Source organism: Mauremys reevesii, linkage group 2 (assembly GCF_016161935.1).
Source record: "Mauremys reevesii isolate NIE-2019 linkage group 2, ASM1616193v1, whole genome shotgun sequence".
NCBI classification, from domain to species: domain Eukaryota; kingdom Metazoa; phylum Chordata; order Testudines; family Geoemydidae; genus Mauremys; species Mauremys reevesii.
In genome coordinates this window covers 37859193-37883901 of record NC_052624.1, presented here as the reverse complement: position 1 = coordinate 37883901, position 24709 = coordinate 37859193, and the positions used below count along the sequence as shown (strand labels likewise).

The 24709-nt window shown below is 42.8% G+C and overlaps 1 long non-coding RNA gene across 1 annotated transcript in view; it reads right to left on the bottom strand.

Moving 5' to 3' along the window:
- Positions 1–1706: 1706 nt before the first annotated feature.
- LOC120399072 overlaps positions 1707–24709 on the bottom strand; it is a 45626-nt gene continuing 22623 nt past the window's right edge. Inside the window, exons 2-5 of the long non-coding RNA XR_005594944.1 lie at positions 10526–10673; positions 9848–10028; positions 6550–6643; positions 1707–3569 (exon numbers count right to left, since the gene is read on the bottom strand). This is a non-coding gene — a long non-coding RNA (uncharacterized LOC120399072). The remainder of the gene's footprint in view (positions 3570–6549; positions 6644–9847; positions 10029–10525; positions 10674–24709) is intronic.

Here is a 24709-nt window from a genome sequence, read left to right as displayed (position 1 = left end):
CAGGTACCCATGGAGGGGGAGATGGAGTGTAGCCCGGGGGTAGCCGACCCCTGTCCGGCTGAGGGCACTGACATGCCCATGTCCGTGTGTTGCGGCCAGGATCCCCACTGACTGCAGCGGATCCACGCCGCTGTTAGGGCCCCGGGCTGGGACACAGTGGAGTGGGTGGGCCTGTGTCCCCCCTGCCACCCCACTCGCGGGTGGCAGACTCCCCCTCCTACCAGCGGTCAGGCAGAGAAGCCTGCGCTTACCTGCTGTGGCTCAGTGCCTAACACAAGGACCTGAGCCCCGGTATTGTTGTGACTGCTCAGCTCCTGCTACAAGGACCTGAGCCTTGAACTATAGTTTGTTGCCCCACCCTGGGGCTTACTGACTATTGTTGCTCAGCTCCTGCTACAAGGACCTGAGCCTTGAACTATTGTTTATTGCCCCACCCTGGGGCTTACTGACTGTGTTTGCTGCCGCCCTGATTGAGGGCCTGGGCTGTTGCTCAGCCCTGACCTGAAGGACCTGAGCCCTGAACTTAGAACTGCTGTGTTTGGTGCCCCGCCCTGATTGAGGGCCTGGGCTTAGCTTGTTAACTTTGTTGCTGCTCAGCCTGCAGTGGGATCTGAGCTCCCTGGATCCTTGTGTGCTCCCCTGCCCTGAGCTAGGGCTTGGGGCTTACTGACTTTGTAACTGCTCAGCTCCGGCTGCCAGGACCGGAGCTTAGAACTGGTTCGCTGGCCCGCCCTGAATGAGGGCCGTGGCTTATTGACTTTGTGGGTGCTCAGCCTGCGGAAAGGGTCTGAGCCTAGACTTAGTGTCTGCTGTCCCGCCCTGACTGAGGGCTGGGACTCATTGCATTAACCGTGTGCCTTCTGTTCCGCCCCTGCTTGAGGGGCAGAACCCCAAGACCTTCAGAACCCGGAGACTGATTGGGACCGTGTAGTGAGGCGGCCTGGCTCCCGACGGCCCCAACCTAGGACTATTACAGATAGGAATGGCATTTTGCAAATCAACTCAGCAATAAAATGTCAGTCTCACGTCCTACAGAGCACACGCTTTTCAGACCCACGTTAGCACCAGCATGATGGAGCCTACAAAATAAATGTGTTTACTTTATAACAGGGAAATCTTTTCAGAAAAGAAATATTAGCAATGCAGGGTTAGGTACTCTGCAGACAGGAGGGCTGCCTTGTAAGTGACAGCGAAATGGACTCCACTTCGGAGCTCTTGAATATGGCTGCTCAGCTGTGGCACATAGACAATTCCAAAGACTTAGGAGTTGGGACATTTGATTCACCCTTTGAGTTGCATGTGCCTGATTCAAGAAAGTGGTGGCCTCAACTGGAGGAGTTTAATTTTGTCTCAGTTGGATTCAGTGGCAAAATTCAGAGGTGATCTATAAATGGGTGTAAGTTACATGTCTGTAAGTTCATGAGTATATGGGAGCATTACTGGGTCTAAGATAATCTAAAGAAGTAACTAACATGTTGAGGGAGTCAGAAGAAGAAACCATGAATTATGTCACTTTAGATTGCCTTGAATTTACCTCTGAATTTTTCCCATAGTAACCAAGGCACCTTGGCTTTGCTCTTGAAAGAATTATCTTTCAGTTTACAGTACACTCAAATAGCAGTTTTAACATGAGAGAACAGGGTTGGAGTGGTACAGTAGAAAGGGATTTCATAATAGTGGCTACCTTTCACCATTTATTTCTTGGCATTAGTATGAACAGAAGACAAATAATGGATTAGCATTCACATTTCAGCACACAGAACATAATGAGAGTTTTTAAAAGGCAAAGAATCAAGTTGCAGAGAGAAAGTATGAGATAGATGAGTAAGCAAATACATATGGTGAATAAAATCCCACACATTCCAATATTCTATCTGAAGGGGTCCAGATTTTAGCTTTGCAATTTGGAGAAAAGAAGCTGGCACACACACATTTAAATAAAGGAATAAAGTTCTAATTTTATCTATAATCCTGGCTGACAGTTTAATATCTCTGTTGAGGCTCCATCAGTACTCGTTTCCATGTCAGAGTAAACACAGAGTTCACTGGTTGCTTGGACTAAGCTACACTAAGGCGTCCATCAGCTATTCAGTGCAAAGGAACCAGGTGCAGTCAACAATGATAGAGAAGAAAACAGCACCACTTTCTACAGACAGAACCAGCAGAAGCAAATGAAGTTGGCCTACCAATCTGAAAGATGTGTAGGAGTGCACAGGGCATAGGAAGTTCTGTAGCAAAGCTTTTTGCTTACTTCTACAGACACTTTCAAGGGACAACAGGGACAGAAAGAAGACAAGAGATATTTATCTCCCTACCAACAGGAAGAACAGGGTATCAAGTAATTTCTCTCCTCTGGCCCAGCACAGGTTAAAGATATAACATTATAGAAAGAATTTAAAAAACCTGTTTTTGGAGCTAAAATAATCTTTCAAGAATATGGGTATGTTGTATACAAAGCTCAGAATATGACTAATGTCAATGCTTGAATGGTACTTGAGGGCCAAAAAAGTTAATGTAACTTGTTAGGGATCTTAAATGACAACACAAACGGTAAGATTGTTGCAGGTTAAAAACATCTGAAAAGGCTCCTTGTCTATCTGTATTCTGTTTGCAAAATCATTGAGGACTCTTACATACCAAGAGCAAGTGTAAGTTTCTAAAGAGAAACAACTTTCAGAAAGGGTACAAATGTAATTATGTCACTTCTAGTCATTCAGTTCAGAAAAAATATCTAGCCTGCATTCCTGAAATCGATCCATATCATTAAGCAATTACTGACATAGGTATGTGGGGCCGAAAAGAGAAACCTATAATTTCTCTCATTGCTGGATTTTCAGAATATTGCCTGTAAGATCTTCCTCACAGAGGTTGTGGTTTTGTACCTCTCCCTTTCCACCTTACCTGCTTTAATAATAACAACTGAGAAGCCATATTTCTTCAATAGGTTAAGAACACTTCTATCATAGTCTCCTTCTGTTAAGAGTACCTCTTCTGGAGTATTTCAGGGGATGCTGCATTTAAAGTCAACAGCCAAAGTTGTTTATGAGTGTATCAGAAGGGAGAGGTTTTAGCTTTATGTTTCAGGGTTCTTGGTGTGTAGAAGCTTGGCTAGAGTTGTGGAAAAGCAAAGGCAGTACAAATACATTCCTGGAACTATTACAAGTACTGTTGCTATTAGTCATCTGGGACTAACAGCTGAGGAGTCATCGGGTAGGTTTTTGGTCAGACAGTTTGGGATTGTTCAAGTAATTAACAAGCAGTCAGCAAATTCTGGGCCAGTTATTAAATTACCCAGGGTTTTTGTGCTGATACGTGCGCTCCTCAGCATGTCCTTTGGTGCCAGGCATCATGTGCTTCTAGGTATTAGCCAGACTACTGATTCTCTCTCTCTCTCTGTCTCATCTTCAATGGTTTCATTTCCTGACGCTGCCGTGGAAAGCCAAAGGGAGGCTTTGTCCAACCCTGATTTCTCACAGATACGTGGCTATAGAGGGCAGGGGCTCTGTTGAGAAAATCAGAAGCCCCAGCAGATGGTAGCTTTCTCTTGGGCTTCCTGTCAGACGTCTTTCCTAATTAAACAAAGAGAGTCAGGCATGTTAACAGGTCATGTGGTATTTTTGTGAACTAACACAATAGCATGGCGATCTGGCCTTTCCCTTGGCAACAGTGAGCTGGGCAGAATAGCAGTTCTTTCCAAAGCTGGGTGCCTAATGGGATCTCAGAAGCCTTTTCTTAAAGAACAAAAATTGCTTGATGTTTTCAGAGAAAGCAAATCTCTGTTAGAGGGACTTTATCATATCTCAGGTGCTTAGGCTGCGTTAGTGTCCATACAGTGTATTATGTGAGGAGATGTCTTCCACGTAACCTTGTTTAATTTATTATTTAACTCTTTGGTAGCTCTTTTTTTTTGTGAGATTTTTAGCATTGCTACTTAAAAATTGGCACATGGTTTTCATCACTACGTCACCACCAATTTAATATTGCCTTAAATGAACCCAGTTTATTTGAAGAGGAGTATATTAACTATTGCAATACTACCTTTCTTCAAAATTTAATATTTGGATAATTTCACAGAATAAAATTATTATTTGTATTCCTGTAACTAAAGGCCTCGACTGGGGCACCATGATGATAGTTAAGCACTGTACAAACATTTAGAAATAGACAATCTTTGTCCTGAAGAGTTTATAATCTGAGATCCCAGTCTCTCAATTTATAATATCTTTTTTTTGGCTTCTACATCCATGCAGAGCTCAAATCAGTGGTGTTCTGCATATGCAGCAGGAATCTGGCTGTGTATGCAAACTTGCAGGATAAGGGTCAAAATAGGTAAGACAGAAGAAGGGTAGGAGAAAGCATACTTCAAGCAGGTAAGTGGTCAAAGTGTTGTTCAGCACACATTATGTTAGGCCCAGGATCTTTTATGGTCTTAGTTACAGTGGGTGTGATGGGGTTAACTCTCTGCTAGTGGTGTCGCCTGCTGGTTGCTCTGGGAATTAGCTCTGTCTCTCAGCATTGCTCTCCTCAGCAGTCTCTCCATCCATCTTCTCTCTGTATGCAGTCTCTCACTCTCCATGCTGCCACTTCCAATCTGTGGCTTGGCCCTCCAGCCAGGTCACTAAGTCCCTCCCCTTTCAGGGAAATCACAGTCTTTCCAGACCAGCTCTCTGGCAGGAATCTCCTGCGCACTGAGCAACTAACCAGTGGCAGGTAGGGGAACTCAGGCTCACCCTCTACACTGGGCTCCAGCCCAGGGACCCTATAACATGAAGCCAAGGCCTGTACTACTCTTTTGCTACCTATCTCCTCCCCCAGGTTCACCAGCTTCTCCACTCCCTCTTCTCAGGGAGTCTCTGCAACCTGCCTTCCTGCAGCCTCAAACACTTCTCCCCCTTTCAAGGGAGTGACTGTCAGTGCCCCTTCTACCCTGTAGCCAGCTACCTGGCTTTCTGCAGCCCCCTAGCCCCCGTTCCTGCCCAGGTGAGCCCGCTGCTCCTCAATTAGCTCCCTGGCTTGCTGCCTAATTAGTAGCTTGGACCCATCTGGCCCCACCCAGCTCTTGCTGAGCCAGTGTGGGTTGCACGCCCCATCACAGTGGGAAATTTTTATGGGGAAGGAATGGAAAGGAAGCTGAACAGTAGTGGGAGAAAAGAGGGAGCAGAGAGGGTGTAAGAAGGGAGAGATGATGATGGACTGAGGGAGGTAGAAGGGGAGAAAAAAGGAGGGTGGGGCCAGCAGGAGGGTGGGGACTCAGACCATGATAAAAGCAGGGCTCAAACTCCAAGGAAGTCCCAAACTTTTCTGTGTGGGCTCTCTCACAGTGGTCACCACCATGTGGTTGGTGGGTGGGGAATGAAGGCTTCTGAAGCCTGGGCCCTGACATGGTGGGTATAGCAAGGAAGGGGCTGGCAGTCCCTGAACATATCCCCTTCCCTAAAGGAACCTGCTTCTGGAGGATATATTGTCTCTCTATTTGTAATGTACTGAAATATTTGCTTCCTCTTGAGGGATTGTGGTGTGAGGAAGAGCAGGGAGGAATAATTTAACACAATAGCAGCTTTATCTAATCCCTCTTTCATTAGCACATTTTTTCAGATGACTCGGGGAAAGTACATGAATACCAGTCTAAACCAGATACATTTTTTAAAAGTTAAGGTATTTTATTATCATAGAAATTAGAGATGGATAAGCTCTGTCAGATCTATTTCTTCTCTCGGCCAGTGTAAAATTTTTACCAATTGTATATTGATGATGTTTTGTCCAGCCTGTTCCTAAGGTCCCAAGAGATGGGACTTTCAATGTTTTGGGAGAGTGTTCTACAGTTTAATTGCTCTAACAATTGAGAAGATTTCCCCTCCCTTGACAGTTTAAATGGCCTTTTCATCATTTAATTCCATTACTCCTAGTTATTATTAGGATGAGGGAGCAAACACATGACAGAGGTGTAGGCATGTTACTTAATAAACTACAAGAGGACACTTAGAATCTACAGTGCTCATTACAATATAAGATCCTATGTAGAACAGAATAGAAACAAATTTGTATTACGGGAGTACTAAACTTCCAAATAACTCCTAGTTATTATTAGTAAATATTTGGGAGAAGATGAGGGAGCAAACACATGACAGAGGTGTAGGCATGTTACTTAATAAACTACAAGAGGACACTTAGAATCTACAGTGCTCATTACAATATAAGATCCTATGTAGAACAGAATAGAAACAAATTTGTATTACGGGAGTACTAAACTTCCAAATTGGGATTGGGGCCACACAAAAATACAGACATAAAAAAAGGTCAATCCCCTACTCCAGAGGGCTTACACTCTTACTTCTTTCTACCATCCTAAATAAGTCCTATCACTCCTTGATGTTTCAAATACTGTACCTTCAAATATTGGTAGACTTATCATATTCCCTGTGATCATTAATCACTTTGCCAAGCTATCATATACTTATTTAACTCTTAAACTTTCTTCGTAAGTCCATCCCTTCAGCTACCTAATCATTTTTGTTACTCTGCGCTCCTGGCAATTTATCAAGAACTTACATGGCATGGTAACAAGGTGCTCAGAAATGAATGAAGTGTTGCATCAGAGCTGTACTGAAAGGGTCCATTATCACCCGGTTCTATGGCATGATGCCTATTATAAGATAAACAGATTCTCATATCAGTTATTGATCCAGTACATGTAACATCTAATGACCTTTGAACAAGCTAAATTAAAAAGAAAATATACTTGCACAAATGTGGACAGAACACTTATCAATTTTTACATACTGAAGAAATTAAACAGGTAAAATTTAATCGAATAACTCTCCACATATGTTCGTTAGGAGTTGGATAAACCACTTCACTTATTCAGTTTTGAGTGACAAAAGTCATTGTATTTCAAAACTGGAACTTAATACCACAACATAGCCTTACACATGGGGTAATTAAATGTATTCATGTTGGACTTTGCTCATAGATTATGAAGCATAAACATACTATATACAGATTTCCAAGAATTTCCAGTGACTGTGGTATGCATAGAAACAAATGACTGAGAATGAGGAGCTTTGTTCTTATAAATCCTGGTCAATGATTGCAGACTTGTCCAACAACCACTGACATATGAGCAGTAGACTTTTCATGCTGTCTGGGAAATAAGCATATACAGTAGTTGAAATTTGCAAAGCAATGTAGGGGAGTTAAACCCATAATTTCCATACTTTTCAATGGAAGAAGTGTGGTTCGATCTCATTTACTGGTTTGAAAATCTCAGCTGTGCTTTTCCTAGACATATTTATGCTTAAAGAGTAGTGTGAACAGCAAAAAAAGAGCTACAGCTTCTATTATCTGTTATTTACAGATAGATACCCCTACCACATTACAAACAAAGTGAGTCTGGCCACTAGCACCTCTTCAGACAGATTAGGGAACATGCAACTGGAAATTCCTCTGGAAGTCATCAAGATTCAGGGCTTGTCTACACTACCACAGTAAGTCAACCTAAGTTATTCTATTTCAGTTAACGTTATTCACGTAACTGAAGTCAGCGTAGCTTAGGTCGACTTACTGCAGCGTGCTGTGTTGATGGAGGATGCTCTCCTGCCAATTTACCTTATTCTTCTCAGGGAGCTGGAGTACCGGAGTTGACAAGAGAGTGTTCTGCCATTGACTTAGTGGGTCTTTGCTGCAGTGCTGATCCACCGGTAAGTGTAGACATGGCCTCAGAGCTTAAATTTAAAGTAGTGAAAGCGAGTGGGGATGAATTCCATGACTCTTTCCCCCAAGCTTTGATGGTATACATAAGGCTTGTATAATTTGAATTTAAAATGATTTTGCTGTCAACAGTAAATATTTGGCAAGACTTCTCTGGAATGGTCTCCTCACAACCGAGCAAGTGTGAAAGTGCAGAAAGGCAATTAACATAAACGGAAGGAAAAATTAACTTCAACTCAATAACTTTCATTTAACTACAATGTGTCTTTTTTTTCTGTGAATGTGCAGAATCCATCATTTTTTAATTTAGAAGCTTCCCATAGTGCTGTGATTTGACAGTTTTGTAGCAGTGTGCAGTGCATTGATGATATCAGGTTAATCTTTCTGGACAGAAAAGCCTCTTTCAATTTACAGACCTAGCAGAGATTTTCATTTATGGTTTAAATCTGCAACTCTTCCTCATGCATGTTGTTTATTTCTAAGTTACTCTATGGCACCTATCACCATAATGCCTTCATACGTCACAAAAAAATTGTGGACTTAGCCATATAACAAACCTACAAAGTAAGGAAAGATTAGAACTCCCATTTTACACAAGAAGAACTCAGACAGAGAGAAATTAAACAATTTGCCCAAAGAAACATAGGAAATCACTGCCAGAGCTTGAACGAGAACCCAGATCTAAGTTTCCACCATGTACCTTAACTGGAAGGCCATCCTTGATGCCGATGATATGGCTCCCATGGATGAGAGCTAGTAAACGTGCCAGATTGGATCCTTAGTTTTGAAAGGACATGACCAATGAACTGCAGAAACATTTAACTGTGTCTGTGACCTTTGTGACTAAAAGGTGTTTAGATGTTGATCCATTTTGAAGTTTCTGTTGAAGACAATTGCATTACAGGGAGGTTTGGCCTAAAGAAGGGTTGGGGCTGATTTTGGAAATACAGGACATGGATCTAGTCAAGAGGTACTAACAGAGAATATTGGGACTTCTGATGAACAGGGGAAATGATTTGGCACTCCTAAACTGGGGTAGGGAGGTTTAGAATGGAAAGGTTTCTCAGCAAGTTCAAAATATTATTTGGGGTTCAGAAGTGGCCATGTTTTCTTATGAAGTGCTTCTCAGCTTGCGTAGTGCAGTACTATGTAAATACAGCTGTGATTGTTACCTTCTTATACTTCTGCAGACTGAGATAATGCTGAGAAGGAGGCTATGTAGAAAGAATGGAAATAAGAGCACTTAATCAGTTTTTCTTTTGAAGAACAGATATTTTGTATGAATATTTCTAGCCGTGTACATGCCTCAGACAATATATGATTTCAGAAAATTGAGCTGAGAAAGCTGGCCAAATAGCAAGAAGGTAAGATGACGGTATAACAAGTAATAAGCAACAAATTAAATCCTAAAGAAGGAAAGGAATCTTTCATTTTTTCATTGTCACCTCCAATATTCAAAAGTTAAGGCAAAAGCTGGATACCAACAACGTGATAAAATAATGGCTGATTTAAATTGATTCAGACCATACTGCCCTTTATCTGCAAAAGAACAGATGTACTTGCTGGTTCCAGATTATGAAACTGTAACTTCAAAACACATCCCTCCCTCAAGTAAGCAGATTTAAAAGTAAAATCAATGTCTCTATGCTGCATGCAACTCAAATTAATTTTTGAAAATTATGGAGATCATGTGAAAAATGTACTTCAACACTTTCACCTTAGACTTTGGTCTCAGCAAATATAATGTATTGTATATACAATGAACTGTGAATGACTGTTTAAAAACTAAAAGCAGACCATGCACCACCACATGTGCTGGCATAGGAGTTGTCAAAAAGCACGAAAACTTTCTGTGCTAAAGAAAAACAGCCCTTAACTTTTCCTGTATCTGCTTCACCAGAAGCTAATTGAGACAGTAGAAACTGACACCTCATGTGACTGGGTTTGACCTTGGTAACCTTGACCTATGTCATCTGACCGGGGCCGGGAAATAAACTTCTTACCAACATTACTCTGTGTGTGACCTTTATTACTTAGTATAAGAAGTAAAGCACGTTACAAACCTTGGTTATCCTAAAAAGATACGTCTTGTCCTGAGCAAAGAGAATTCAAAGAATAGGGGAAGAGGGAAATTGCTTACCCCTTGCTGACTTTTTTTATTCAAGAAGGATGGTGGTGTTCGCTTCTAGAAAGCTGTTTCCAGAAAATTACAGAAGTCTCTGATGAAAAATCCATTCTAGTTGGAACATTGCAGTATGTTGAGAGTTTTGGAATAGTTCTTCCTTACTTCATCCCATGCTGAAGACCAGCTGGTAGAATATCTGGGAATAAAAAAAGAAAAAAGATTGTCACCTGTCTTTGAATGGCTCTCTTTTCATGTAAAATACAATGGAAGCCTCTACAGGATTACGAAATTCTTTCAGCTCCAGTGAAGAATCATTGCCCTATACTGCACTCTGTTTCTTGCAAAGATGTAGCCAAAATCACGGGCAAATTCCATTCCATATGCTATTAATTGCCTGTGACATGGTCCAACCAGCCCCTGAATTGTCCAAAGGCTGCACAGTCTGCAGGACACAATAATATGGAGGGAACTCAGGGAGTAGGGCTGAAGCAGGTGTAGAAGGGGGTCGTGGAAACAGTAATCTGGAAGCCATGAGCACAAATAATCACTCGAACAGTTTATTCTACTGCGCTTTGCCTTCCTCCCTCAACCTGCAGTCATGTCCAATGAGTATGTCCACCAATCTCTCCTCAAGATGTGTAACCTCTTTGTCTCTTTCCACCCTTCCTTCACCCTTATCCGTTATATACTCACTTGGTCATTCTGGAACTCTGTCTGCTGATTAATTTTATCCAGAAGTTCTTCCATCAGTTCACTGGATTGTTTCTCTTTGCCTACAGTAGGTGGGTCTGCTCCTTCAGTATCCTGGTGCTCTGTGTTTTTCCCTGCAAGGGAAGAAGGGCTTTGAAAGGAAAATGAAAGAACACATTATTGTCTGACCATGATAACAAAAATTAAATTTTCCACACTATCAAAGGGGCTGCTTTAATTCAAGGTCAAAAGATTATACTTTTAATCAATGGACTTTATGTTATTCTTGCAAAAAATACCAGTCACTTTCAGACATCCTTTGGAGCAGCACTGAAAGCCATCACGCATCATGGTAAATTTAATACAAAATTCAGTTGAAATTATTTCTATATGCTCTTCACTTTTTTCTGGGGGCTTGGCTACACTTACGGTTTGCAGCGCTGGTCATCCAGCTGTGTAGGAGCAGCGCTGGTGTGTGGCCACACTCACAGCTACCAGCGCTGGTGTGTGGCCACATTTGCAGCATTTCCAGCGCTGTTGGGAGTGATGATGGCATGCTATCCCAGCCCAGCATTCAAGTAGCAGTGCTTTCAAAAGAAGGGGGGGGGGTGGGGTGTGTGGGAGGGGGGGGGGGGAGAGAGAGAGGGGAGAGAGGAGAGCTGTGTGTGTGCTTCCTGACTTGAAAAAAAAAAATTTTTTTTTCTCCTTAGTCTTAATTTTAACTCTTATTGCAAACAGCCTGCCTCTGACCCCCTGCCTGCTGCCTCTCTGATTTTTTACAGCCACAGCCAGATACAGATGATCAACAGCAGCTAGGTTTTGTTTTTTTTTTTAGCAGCAGCAGCAGGCAAGAGCAGAGCTGCTCTGCTGTTCACAGGAGGAGGAGGATTGATCATTTTGATTGAGATTGATCAAGCACAGCAAGGAGCTGCTAAGCAGCAGCTCTCCGAAGCTCTCAGGAGGGGACAACAACAAAACAAAGACAAAAACAAAAACAAAAAAGTAATTTTAGTTTAAAAAATTCTTCTTCTATATCTCCTTCCCTTCCCGGAGGCCAAAGCGCGCTGGTGTGTGTGTACAGCATGTGATGCGCGCTGGATCACCAGCGCTGCAATCGCTACACCCCACCCCCCGCCAGGTAGCAGCAGCCGCAGCAGCGGCCCAGCCAGGCAGGTGCTGCAGGTGTGTGGGTGGAATGGGGGTGCTGGCTGGCCTGCTCTCTCAGCAGCGCTGCAAAAGCCAAAGCCCTGGGTGTGGGGTGGGAGACAGGGCAGAGGACTTATGAATGGTCTAGTCTCTAGCTATGGTTTTTCAATCCTTTCAGGAAGGGCAAACTCTACAAAACACAGACATAGTGTGCTTATATTACCTGTGACTCCCAGGATGTGTCGAATTTCCACACCAAGAGCCTAGGATGTAGCAAGATGTAGGATAAAATAGGAAGTGGCCTAATTCCCATGAATATACTTAAATTTTTAAACAAGTGTTTGTGGATTTTTTCCCCACTGTTCATGTAGGTGTAATACTGACATACCAGGCCAAATTCATCCCTAGGATGAATCAACTAATTTCAATAGTTACACCACAGATGAATTAGACCTTATAAGCTTAAACAGAAGATATGCTAAAGTTATAATAGCACAGACACTGAAAAAAAGGAAATGGGAAAGCACTTGAGATGCACAAACCCTTTCATTATGTGTGTGCACAGTGCCCAGAACAATATGGCTCCAATCCCCAAACAGGGCATCTAAGTGCTACCATAAAACAAATAATAATCCACTTTGAGTTTAGGTTTAGAAGGATTTTTACCTCAATCAAGACTGAAACCAAACCTTTTTGGCAGTTAACTTGTTAACTGCCAAAAAGAAAATGTTAACTTGTCACTCTACTGCCATTATTTTTTCTACCTCTTTGTTCTTTCGACATGTCCTGCCCAAACAGAAATAGAAGAACCAGACAGCTTAAAATAAAGCTTCTTAACAATATTTCCAGTCCAGTTTTTGCAGATTGAGGAGATTCAAATACTTTGGATGAGCCTCAGACAATCATGCAAAATTCTAGATGCTTTTCTGGAATGAATCTAACATCCAAACATTGTAAGGTTCTTCCTAACAACACTACAAAGCTCCTAAGCAGAATTTAGAGCTTAATGGCAGAGGAGGTAACAAAATTAATCACAATATATATGTTGAAACAAAAAAGAAAAGTAGCCCTGGAGAACTGGTACTATTATTTCATAATTGTTCCTCAGTCGGTGGCAGATATGATCTAAGGAAGAAGTACCTGTATTTTGTCTTCATGATGTTTAATATCCATCTCGAAAAGATCTTCTTCAGTTTCCTACACTTAAGAGCTGTCATCACAGATAGGAATATCTTTGAAAAAGGTAGCTCTCAACACTTACATAGATCAAAACAACCTGAAGGGGCTGGAGTGCATTCAGGCTAATGAAAGATATCATGAAAAGTGATCTTCCACTTGGTCTAAAGAGAGATGTTTATAACATCCTTCTGATAATGAAGTATATAGCCCAAGCAGATGGTGCCTCACTAAGAAAAGTCAAGTAGACATTTGTCATTACCAGGGGAAATGGAAGGAAGGCCATTGTGTGATTTATGTTACCAGATAAGAAAATGTTTCAGCAGCCAAGTAACAGATGTCACTTTAGAAAGTGAGCTACAATTGCAAATATATAAATAATAAATAACTGGAATGAAAACAAAACATTGCCCCTGCTTGAAGATCAGGCAACAGATTAATATAATCAAGAAAGCATCCAACTGAAAGCTGATGACTGTGAAATATAAGTAGAAAGTGGGACAATAATATCTATTGTAACTGGTTTTGTGTGTATTATATATGGTGATCTTTGTGATGTTTTTCTTTCTGTGCACTTATTCTCTTCTGCTGAAAAGTGTGGGTGGGTTTGGTGTGCTAGTTTATTCTATTCAGATGTTATAAGCACCCAAAATTCATAAAAGTCTTCTGGGTGGGATTTGGCTGATATCTTTATTTTAATTGAAGGCACGGGTCCAAGAATGCTTCTGTAGTCCACAGGGAACAACATGTTTCAGTATAAACTGCCCTATTTAAATTGGTTATTAACACCAAAGAGGCAGCTTCTGAAATGCTTAGCTCATAAAAAACATGTCTATTTTTAGAGCTGTGTAGGAAATGGTTCTCCCAGCCTGCAAAAAATATTGAGATAAAAAAAAATTGGAATTCTGACAAAAAGTCAAAATCTCAACAACTTTTGTGAAATGAAAATTCTTTCCCTCCCCCTCCCCCCCCAAAAAATTCAGTTTGGGCATCAGTTGAACAGTTCATTTTAATAATTTCAAAATGTTTTTTAACCATTATTTATTTATTTATTTTTACTAAAATTTCCTTAAATAAAAGAACAGGAGTACTTGTGGCACCTTAGAGACCAACAAATTAGGTTCCACAAGTACTCCTGTTCTTTTTGCGGATACAGACTAACACGGCTGCTACTCCGAAACCAAGATCATTCCAAATTAGAAAAACAGAAAATTTCATTTAAAAAATGTCAAAATGAAACCTTTCCACAATTTTGAAACTTTTTTTCCAAAATAATTTTGAATTGAAAAATTCATCACAATGGACCCTTTCCTACAAAAAGTTTCAGTTTCAATGAATGGCTATTTTCGTATGAAAACCATTTTGTTGAAAATTTCCAACCCGGCTCTATGTATTTAATATAACAGTACAGGAAATCATAGAATATTAGGGTTGGAAGAGACATCAGGAGGTCATCTAGTCCAATCCCCTGCTCAAAGCAGGACCAACACCAAATAAATCATCCCAGCCAGGGCTTTATCAAGCCAGGCCTTAAAAGTCTCCAAGGATGGAGATTCCACCACCTCCCTAGGTAACCCATTCCAGTGCTTCTCACTGCCCTCCTAGTGAAATAGTGTTTCCTAATAACCAACCTGGACCTCCCCCACTGCAACTTGAGACCTTTGCTTCTTGTTCTGTCATCTGCCATCACTGAGAACAACCGAGCTCCATCTCTTTGGAACCCCCCTTTAGGTAGTTGAAGGCAGCTATCAAATCCCCCCTCACTCTTCTCTTCTGCAGACTAAATAATCCCAGTTCCCTCAGCCTCTCCTCGTAAATTCAGTGCCCTTGCCCCCCTAATCATTTTTGTTTCCCTACTCTGAACTCTCTCCAATTTGTTCACATCTCTTCTGTAGGGTGAGAACAAAACTGGATGCAATACTCCAGGTGTGGCCTCACCAGTGTCGAATAGAGGGGAATAATCACTTCCCTCAATCTGCTGACAATTCTCCTACTAATACAGTCCAATATGCTGTTGGCCTTCTTGGCAACAAGGGCACACAACTGACTCATATCCAGCTTCTCGTCCACTGTAATCCACAGGTCCTTTTCTGCAGAACTGCTTCTTAGCCAGTCGGTCCCCAGCCTGTAGCGGTGCATGGGATTCTTCCTTCCTAAGTGCAGAACTCTGCACTTGTCCTTGTTGAACCTCATCAGATTTCTTTTGCCCCAATCCTGATCACCAGGCCATAAGTCTGAAGATTGTTGCCAAATCAGAACATGGGACTGAGATACAGAAACATCTTGGAACAGATCCTCAGCTAGTATAAACGGACTTTATAACATTCACTCCAGTTTACACCAGCTGAGGATTTGCTCCCTTCATTTGAATTCTGATCCAACAACAATCCCCCCTGCAGCTGTGAACTATGCACAACCTTTCTATATTTCCTTTTCCCCATGTTGCACATAGGAATACCAGTACTAAGAAGGCATGGAAAACTGAAAGTAAAAGCACTAGCACTTGAAGGAACAATCCGACATTGGTAGGGAATGGACTAGATGACCTACCTCTAGGTTTCTTTCATCTCTAGTTTTTGAGAGCTAGATTCACTCAGAGGACACCCAGTGATGGACAGTCTGCCTAGAGAGCTGGTGTGATGTGACAGTGCAAAAGACCTGCTTAAGTCCCAGCAGATGTCCATTCTGTGTGGCCAGGGTGCCTGGCAGATGTACTGAATCCCCTGCCCTTCATTTGTTTGTTCAAAATGGACCTTAAAAATAAAAATAAAGTGAGTAACTTTTGTATGTCTAAACTGAACCAAATCTCTGAGTCTTAGGAGGTTTGCCCATTGCTCAGGAGTGGCCAGTGTCTGTTTGGGAATGATATTAAGGAATATGAATTGATAATGCAATTTTATAATAATACATTGCACTGATATAATGTTTTACAAATGTTAACTACTTAACCCTCATAACACAGGTAAAAAATACACACCATATTATTCTGACTCCATAAGAGACAATGGCTGGTGGGTCCATGTATTATAAGTGACACACCCACTGGCCCTGGCCAGCATCAGCTATGACTTACAAGCCCCGCTTCCATTACAGTGCAAGGGCTCCTGGCTAGAGCTGGGCTTTCAGACATGTAAAGGGTGTGCATCCACTATATGAACTCCATGAATCCTTGCCTACTTCTCTGTAATGGAAGCTGCTGAGGAGAGGACATGATTTGCTGTCTGACAACCTCTCACAAATTGATTCTTGCACTAAAAAGGAAGTAGAGGCTCAAGAAGTGGAAGAATGACTTTCCAGCAGGACAACATATGCCGTAGCAAAAAAGTCATTTCTTTTCTAGTTCTCACCAGAGATGCCTACTGTATGTGGTTAGGAAAATACATCTGAGAAGAGAAACGAAATGGAAATGAATGGATGTGATGAATCAGTTTTAAGAAAAGATAATTAAGGCTAGAGGACATTTACTAACCCTTAGGATACCAGTCAAAACCAAGCTCATAATTCATCAGGGCTCCAGTCACTCATTATTATTCTGTTATTTTATTACCCCATCCTTTTGGGGGATTGATTTTCTGCCTTTCAGTTTATTTCAACTTATTTATCTTCTCTGCTACAAATAACTATCACTTTGTGGTTCAATAGTAATGTTTCTATAATTCCAATTCTATGAACACCTATACATTTAGATTTTGGGGTCAAATATTTTTCTAAAGTGTCATCATGGATTTTTATGATGATATGAGAGAGCTGCCTACAGAATTCAAATGCAAAAGATCTGAACTTTTGCCCAAAATACAGCATGCATCTGTGACAGGAAGTAGGATTTTAGCCTTCTACTTGATTGTAATCTAATCATTCCTTTCACTTTCCATATTTGTGCTCATCTATAATCAAATTCCTTTACCCTTCAGAAAAGAGGTGGTTAAGCATGGGACTGAGAACCAGGAGATCTGGGTTCCATTCCTCACATTGTCACTGACTCAATGTGTTGACTTGGGCAAATCACTAAACTTCTTTCATTTGGAGATCTGCAAAATGGAGATAATCCAAACTTTTGTGAAGCAATTTGAGATCCGTGGCTGGAAAGGGTCGCATACTGTAAATATTAAGTATTATTTTTTATAACTGGTTCAGGTCAGGAATTTTTACTAGAATTGAAAGGATATGGATACAATAATGCTCTTTTCCATATAAAAACGTTATTTAGGGCTCAGTATTTTAACAATAGGTCTCTTTCCAAATGGTCTGATGGCAAGCAAACAGAGATAATTCAATCAGCTCAGTTTGAAGTAGTCTTTTAATGAGCAATGGTCTACACCAAGATGATTGCATGCAATCCCTGTGCTGAATGTATTCTAAACATGTTCTACCCTTTGCATATAAATTTACAAAGCAGATGCAAATACATTTAAATCTTCAAAATATAACTTACATTTCTCAGATTGACAAAGGATTAGCAAAAAGCAACAAAGGATAATGAAAATAGTTTGTAGGGCTTCTTTGTTAAAAACAGATTAGAGATGGGCCTAAATCAACACCATCAATCTGAACACCATTGAACTTTATCAATGTTTAGAGTCTGAACATGGATTTGGACTGATTTGACCCAACCTGCCCCATATACATCCGCAGAAGCCACTGCATCCCAGTGGTATTAACCCTCCGAGGAGAGTAGACAGTGCTTGATGTGGGTAGGGGTGGTGGCATTGGAATGGGTCACCATTAAATTATGGTTGGAGCTCTATCAATACAAGCTATGTAAGTAGTGGCTGCTTAGGAGATGTGCTAAATCAGTACATGCTCAGTCTCCTCGCTGTGCAATGCTGCCCACTTCCAGCACTGACTTGGATGGCTGCAGGCTGGCCTACACACACAAACGGATTATTCTGCTGCTAACAACGCAAGACTACAGGGAGCCTCCATCTCTGTCAATGTGCCCATCCTGTCAGTGTCACCGGCTCTTTGCAGACAGATGGGCTCATTTCCTGTCATTTCCCATCCTGCATGTTTTACTGTTGTAAATAGAAAATAAATTACAGTGATATTAGGGCTCCTTCAGTGACTGACAGTCAGATCTAGTCGTGTGCCTGTTCCAGCCTAGGAGCTCCCAGTTGGGCAGGGAGATGATAAGACACTCTAGGCTGCCTCTCTACAGTCAGGGCTGTTGTAGGTGTCATAGTTGGAGGCCTCCATACTCTCTGTGCTGACTCATCCAGGAAGGCTCTAACCACAGAGATGGAGCCTAGAGTATAATTCCCTGAACCACCTGTGCTCTGTGGCTGGCAGGACACTGGGCAGTGCTCTGGCAATCTCTCCCTGGCCACAGGGGCCTTGAGCAGTAACCAGATGCCGGTCAGCCAGGAAGCAGCAACCAAAAGTCTGGGCCAGAACCCCTTTAACCTAACAACAGCACCCCTCAGCCAGGGAGCAGCAGCCAAGGGCAGCCAGACCCTCTCCCCCCACAGCAGCGGAGCAAAGGACAAGGAGCAGCCAGAGCTAAGCACCAAGCTAAGGACCAGCAGCCAAGACAGAACATCCCCTGCTGATGCCTGGCAGGTCCCCCATCCACCTCAGGGCAAGCAGCAACCAGTACAACCTGGCCCACAGACCTCCATCCAGTCGAGGAAAAGGTACAACCAGGAGCAGAGACTCAAGCACTTGCCAAAGATACCTTGACTCCAATGCAGGTTGATACTGGCACCAAAAAGAAGAATAGCAATTCCTGTGCTCCTAAAGCTCATTCCAAGCGGCAGTCTTTTCAGATATTAGTTCTGGTAATCAGGATGTTTGCCATAATTAATGTAAATAAGATGATGCTGTGATAAATGAAGGGGGGAGAAGCTCCCTTTTATGGACACCCAGCCAGCCAGTTAGCTACAAAATCCCTGTTAGTAGCTGTTCTCTACTTGCTTTACCTGTAAAGGGTTAAAAAAATCCCATAGGTAAAAGGAAGGGAGTGGGCACCTGACCAAAGAGCCAATGGGAGGGCTAGAACTTTTTAAAATTGAGAAAAAGCTTCCCCTTTGTCTGTCTGTTGTTCTCCAGAGAGAGAAGACACAGAGCAGCAATGCTGTAAGAAGTTTTAGCCCAGGTATGAAAAATCATCAAATCATACCTAGAAATTACTTATCTGAAACCCCAGATATGTAAGTAGATCAGGGAATGTCTAGGAAGACGTGATTAGGTTTATCTCCTTTGTTTCTGTAAAGCTTGCGGACTCCTCTGTGCTAACCCCCAAATGCTTTTGTTTTGCTTGTAACCATTAAGCTGGACCTCAAGAAAACCATTCTTGATGCTTAATTATTATATTTGCTCTTTTTAAATCTAGCAATAGCCTAAGTTCCAGATGTATTTTCTTTCCTTTTGTTTTTAATAAAATTTACCTTTTTAAAAAATAGGATTGGGTTTTTTGTGCATATGTTGTTTAATTAGCTAGTGGAGGATTATGATCAATTATTCTTTATGTCCACTGAAAGCAGGACAAGAAGTAATGGGCTTAATCTGCAAGGGAAATTTAATTTACATATTAGGAAAAACTTTCTAACTATAAGAGTAGATAAATTCTGGAACAACTTCCAAGTGAGGCTGTGGATTCCCCGTCTCTGAAGGTTTTTAAGAACAAGTTGGACCATCACCATCAGGGATGGTCTAGGTTTATTTGGTCCTGCCTCAGCAGAGGAGGCTGGATTTGTTACCTCTTGAGGTCCCTTCCAGCCCTACATTCTATGAGGTTTAGCACACTAGAATAAAATAATCTCTAGGTGATCATATGCCCTGGATATGATAGTCATAAATTGCATGACTTCTCTTATTTCTGAATGAATAAATTCCACTCTTCCCCAATCCATTGAAGAAAGAGAGGACTTGTATTAGGGGAAACAATAAGGCTCAACAGAAAGAGCTTTAACGAAAAAGGAAGGGTGTTGTGACAGGTTGGATCACAGAAACCCCCTTTAGGATTGCCACCTGATGTGTTGAGACTACCCTGGAGCCCATCTTCCCTGACAGCTTGGGACTTCAGAACCCTGCCTGGTTGTGCCAGATACACTACCCTGCTAGAAACCCAGACCCAGGCCTGAACAACATCCCCCAAAACTTCAGGCTTAACTGAAAACAGCTTAAGAAGTGTTCCTATCTCTAACACTCAGATTCCCAGCTCCCAGTGGGGTCAAAACCCCAAATAAATTGTATTTATTCCAGTTAAGTTAATAAGCTGTGGTGTGCTTTTGGTCTTGAGAGGAACAAACCAACCTTATTTTTTCTCTGAACTATTCAGGAGAGAGCTAGACATTACAGAGCACACAGATTTGGAAAAATTTGGGACTGAGAGTGAGTTGGGCCATCCTGCAAGTAGTAACCCAGGCTGGTGAAAGCCAGAGTGGACCTGTAGATAGGATGCTGGGATCAGAGCTACTGAACCATGGCTGTCTAACACAGAGACACTCAGGGTGTGACCTGTATGCTGGTAGAATAGTTGTAAGCCATCCAGTTTGGGAGCTACACAGGAAAGCATTTTGAGACACCCTGAGTTGTAAGGTAACAACCTCTCCCTGGTCTGGATTGTACCCCAAACTGAATGCTGTGATAGTGCCACCCAAGTCAAAATGTCAGATTTCTTTTTCTGCCTGAGTTTGATGTGGTGTTTCTTGCCTTTCTTAAGAGAATTACACTGAAAGTGTATTGCACTTTGGAGAGTTCTCCTGGATTGAAAAGCACATCAAACTGTTTCAGGGAATGCACCACATACTTTAAGCATGTTATATTTTTCCATGCCGGAAGACTGTTAATTGGTATAGGATTAAAATATTTACTGAACTGATTTTTTTTTGTTCTGAATGCTGCCAGTATCCTAACTTCATTTCATTATCTGACGTGATGGCAACCAATTTATGGTGATATAAATAGTGGAAAATAGTGACCCCCCTCACAAAGCATCATAAAAATGACAAATAATAAAGCCTTCTGATTGGAAAATCAAATCATTTTATTTAAAAATAATGTTATTTTACAATGCATCACATCTTCATTTCCAAAGTGATGCCTATAATAAAGGTTGCCTTGCACTTTCTGTTATAAGACCCTATTTTCAGTTTCTATAACGTTCCCAAACTTCTATGTTTGGGCTAAAATGTTCAATGCCAGGTGTCTGCCTGAGGCCGATTTCTTTCTTTTCAAAGTTTCAACAAAATTGGTTTAGCCATTTGTGAGAACAAATATAGGGGAAAATATGTTTTGCCCATATTAAAAAAATAATATAGCCATTTAATAGAGAAGCTCTAGCTCCTGCATACTTTGGACAGGGATTTGAAATTTGGTTTTTGAGGGGAAAGTTTCCCTCGTATCAGGAACATGCCCTTTCCTCTACCCTATTTTTGTTACAAGTTACAAGCTTCTGAAAAATTGTAATTTGCACATGCTCAATACAGGTATGCTAGAGGCTGCCCGCTAAATTCGCCAAAGACTGAAGCATCTGCACTGAGCATGCTTCATTCCCACAGAGTGACTGAGTCTGTGCCATCCCAGGCCTGCAGGGAATAAGCAGGATTTTTTTTTGGCACCTCCCATCCGCTGGTCTGCTGTGGCACCAGAACTAAGAAGAGGCAGACTGACTCTTCTGTGCTCCCCCTGCTGCTGGTGCCCAGGCAACATATAGGAGGAAGTGGTCTGTCTGGAATGAAGAGGGCAGATGGGATAGGATAGATTGAAACAGGAATCAGGAGCTGGGCAGAGAATGAAATAGGAGCCAGTGGAAAGAAGACTGAGACAGTGCAATGACTGGGGAATGGATGGTCAGGCCTAGTGGTCAGAGCCAAGGGTCGAAACTGAAGACACCAACAGGTACCAAGCTGAAGGTCACAGCTGGAGACAGAGTCAGGTGCTAGGTCAGTGGTCAAAGCCAGCATCAGGGATAAATCAGAGGAGCAGGGACCTGGAGTAGGGCAGGACAGCAGGAACTGGGAGTAGGCAGGAGCCTGGGATACGAGGACAGGAACCAGGAGCAGGCAGGAATGCAGGGCTTCAGGCTCTAGGGTTGTCAATTTTGTTTGGACATATTCCTGGAGGTTTCATCACATGACATAATCTTTAATTAAAGATTAATCTTTAATTCCTGGAGACTCCAGGACAATCCTGGAGGTTTGGCAACCCTATCAGGCTCAGGTAAGCAGGAGAGGACCATAGTAACAGCCAGCCAGGGATTCCCCTAGTGGCTCAGAAAACTTCCTGTAACTTCCTGGTTTGTATGCTGCCCCTCAGCCTATCAGGGGGCTGGATGTTCCCCCCATTCAGGAGCTTTGGGGTCAGGGCCCTCTAAGAGCTATCCCTACACTGTACTCTTCCCTCACTACTCAGGTGAGATGCAGGGTGGTGATTGTGGCCTGTGTTTGAGACATGGGTTCCCTCACAGATAGGTGCTTGGGCATGGGGGAAAGATTGGGAGACAGGGTGAGAGGAGGGGGAAACTTAAACAGGAGCTGGGGGGAAGAAAGGGAGAATGTGACAGCAGCTGGCGGGGGGTGGGAAGGGAAGATAACTGAGACAGCAGATGAGGGTGGGGACGAATATAGGGACAGGCTGGAGGGGACAATGGTAGAAAGATTCGGTCTCGTGAGGGAAAGGAACTGAAGGATCTGTACCAGTAAGCACACTGCCTGCATTGCACACTGACAAAGAGAGTTTCTCTTGCCTTTCTACGGGCGGTCCACAAAAGGATAACAGCCTACTATTCCCACCAGTTATTCGGGTGGCTGAAGTGGTAGAGATCTGTGCTCTGGAGCTAAAGATCCTCATTCTGTTGGTGACAGAAGTTCGGTGACCAATATGATTTCACATGATTGAATGCTGGGGGTGGGGTTTTCCACTTTGCTTTTAAAACCATAAGAAAATACATTATCTGAAAAGAATATTAAGGTTGCAAAGACAAGCAATAAAAAGTTAGGAAATGCTAGAATTAAGATTGATTCACGTGTATGCATTAGCATACAGCAGGGTTTCTCAAACAGGGGTCGCCACTTGTGTAGGGAAAGCCCCTGGCGGGCCGGGCTGGTGTGTTTACCTGCCCCGTCTGCAGGTCCAGCCGATCGCAGCTCCCACTGGCCGCGGGTCACTGCTTCGGGCCAATGGGAGCTGCCGGAAGCAGCGTGGGCCAGGGGACTTACTGGCCACCGCTTCCAGCAGCTCCCATTGGCCCGGAGCAGCGATCCGCGGCCAGTGGGAGCTGCGATCGGCCGGACCTGTGGACGGGGCAGGTAAACCCACTGACTCGGCCCACCAGGGGCTTTCCCTACACAAGCGGCGACCCCTGTTTGAGAAGCTCTGAATTACATGATCATATGCTATTTTTCCCCACAAGATTCTTGTCTTTTAAAGTAAATTTTGTTGGCTTTTTAAATATAACATACTGATTGTATTCCTCTCCACCACTTTGGGATAGGCACCCATTCTTCCTATATGTTCATACAGCATTTAGCACAATGAGTCCCCAATCCTAATTTGGACCTTTTGGTGCAACTCCCGGGGAAACAAATAATCTTCCCCTACGATAATTATTGTCTAGATGCATCTGATATGTACTATAAATAACAGTAGTCCAGTGTCTCACTATTAGAAAAAGCAATAGATTAGTGAATAAGGTATCCTGACAATGGGTGGTATTGGGAAAATATATTCCCACTTTGCTCATATTTTATTTTTCCCCAATCACATATTTGGTGAGTCTGGGAGGAGTAAAAAAAACAAAACATTAATATTCTCTAACTTTGCATTTGATTTTCCAGTGATAAGAGAAGAAATACAGTATCTTGGCTCTGGAGTTTATCATCCTGCAATTGTTTATAGCTATGTTACACCTTATTCCAATGGCTGAAAATGTACCTCAATATATTTTGAAGATAACTTCACCTAGGTGACCGTTAGTATAACTTCTGGTCTCTTAGATCTCTTGCTGGCAGTGTGACTGTGCCATACACTTAAACTGTCTCTTACTTAATATACAGTGCAGAGAGAGTCTATCACTTGGGTAAGTGCATGCATGGGACTAATGCAATGTGGGGTGGACAGGAGGGAAAAAGGGGCTCAGGGAAAGGGGAAAAGGGTTCAGATTGTCAGGGCCAGCCCACAACATTTTGGCACCTGAGGTGGGGAGCTCAAATGATGCCCCCATGTCCCCTCGCTTGGGCCAAAACTTTGAAAGGTCTCAATTCTGCCTTCTTCCTGTTCTACTTCTCTCATGGTATTGCTCTGCTATCTACCCCAATAAAGGAGAACTAACAACTTAAAATACCTTGCTCAAAAATTTTAAGTAACACTTAACTTTCAAACACCTGAACAGCAAATGTAACTTTTCTTGTCTGCATAGTAAACACTGGCATTTTTATCTGTTTGAATAATCAAAGTGGTGCTTTCTATGCCGTCTTGGCTGCAAAGATTTGAACTGCTTCCTGCTGAAGGTCCACAGTCTGAGCCAGCTCATGCTCTATTCAGGGGCGGCTCTAGGCACCAGCTAAACAAGCTGTTGCCTAGGGCGGCAAAATGTAAGGGGCGGCCCGTCCCCTGCAGCCGGGGCAGGGCCGCGCTACTGGCTCCGCTTGTGGAAGAGGGATGGCCCCTTACCGGTAGCGCGGCCCCGCCTGGCTGCAGAAGACGGGCCGCTCCTCCTCTGCTTGTTTGCGCCCGGGTCCTAAACAGCGCAGCAGCTGTCTGGCTGGGGAGGGGGCGGGGCTGAGCTCCGCCCCGCTCAGAGCTGCGTGGCCAGGGGGCGGGGCTGCGAGCTCCGGGCCGAGCGGCTCCTCCCCTCACCACGTGGCTCTGAGGGGGCAGAGTTCAGCCCCCTCCGGAGCCACACCACTGCCGTGCTGGGCAGGGCCG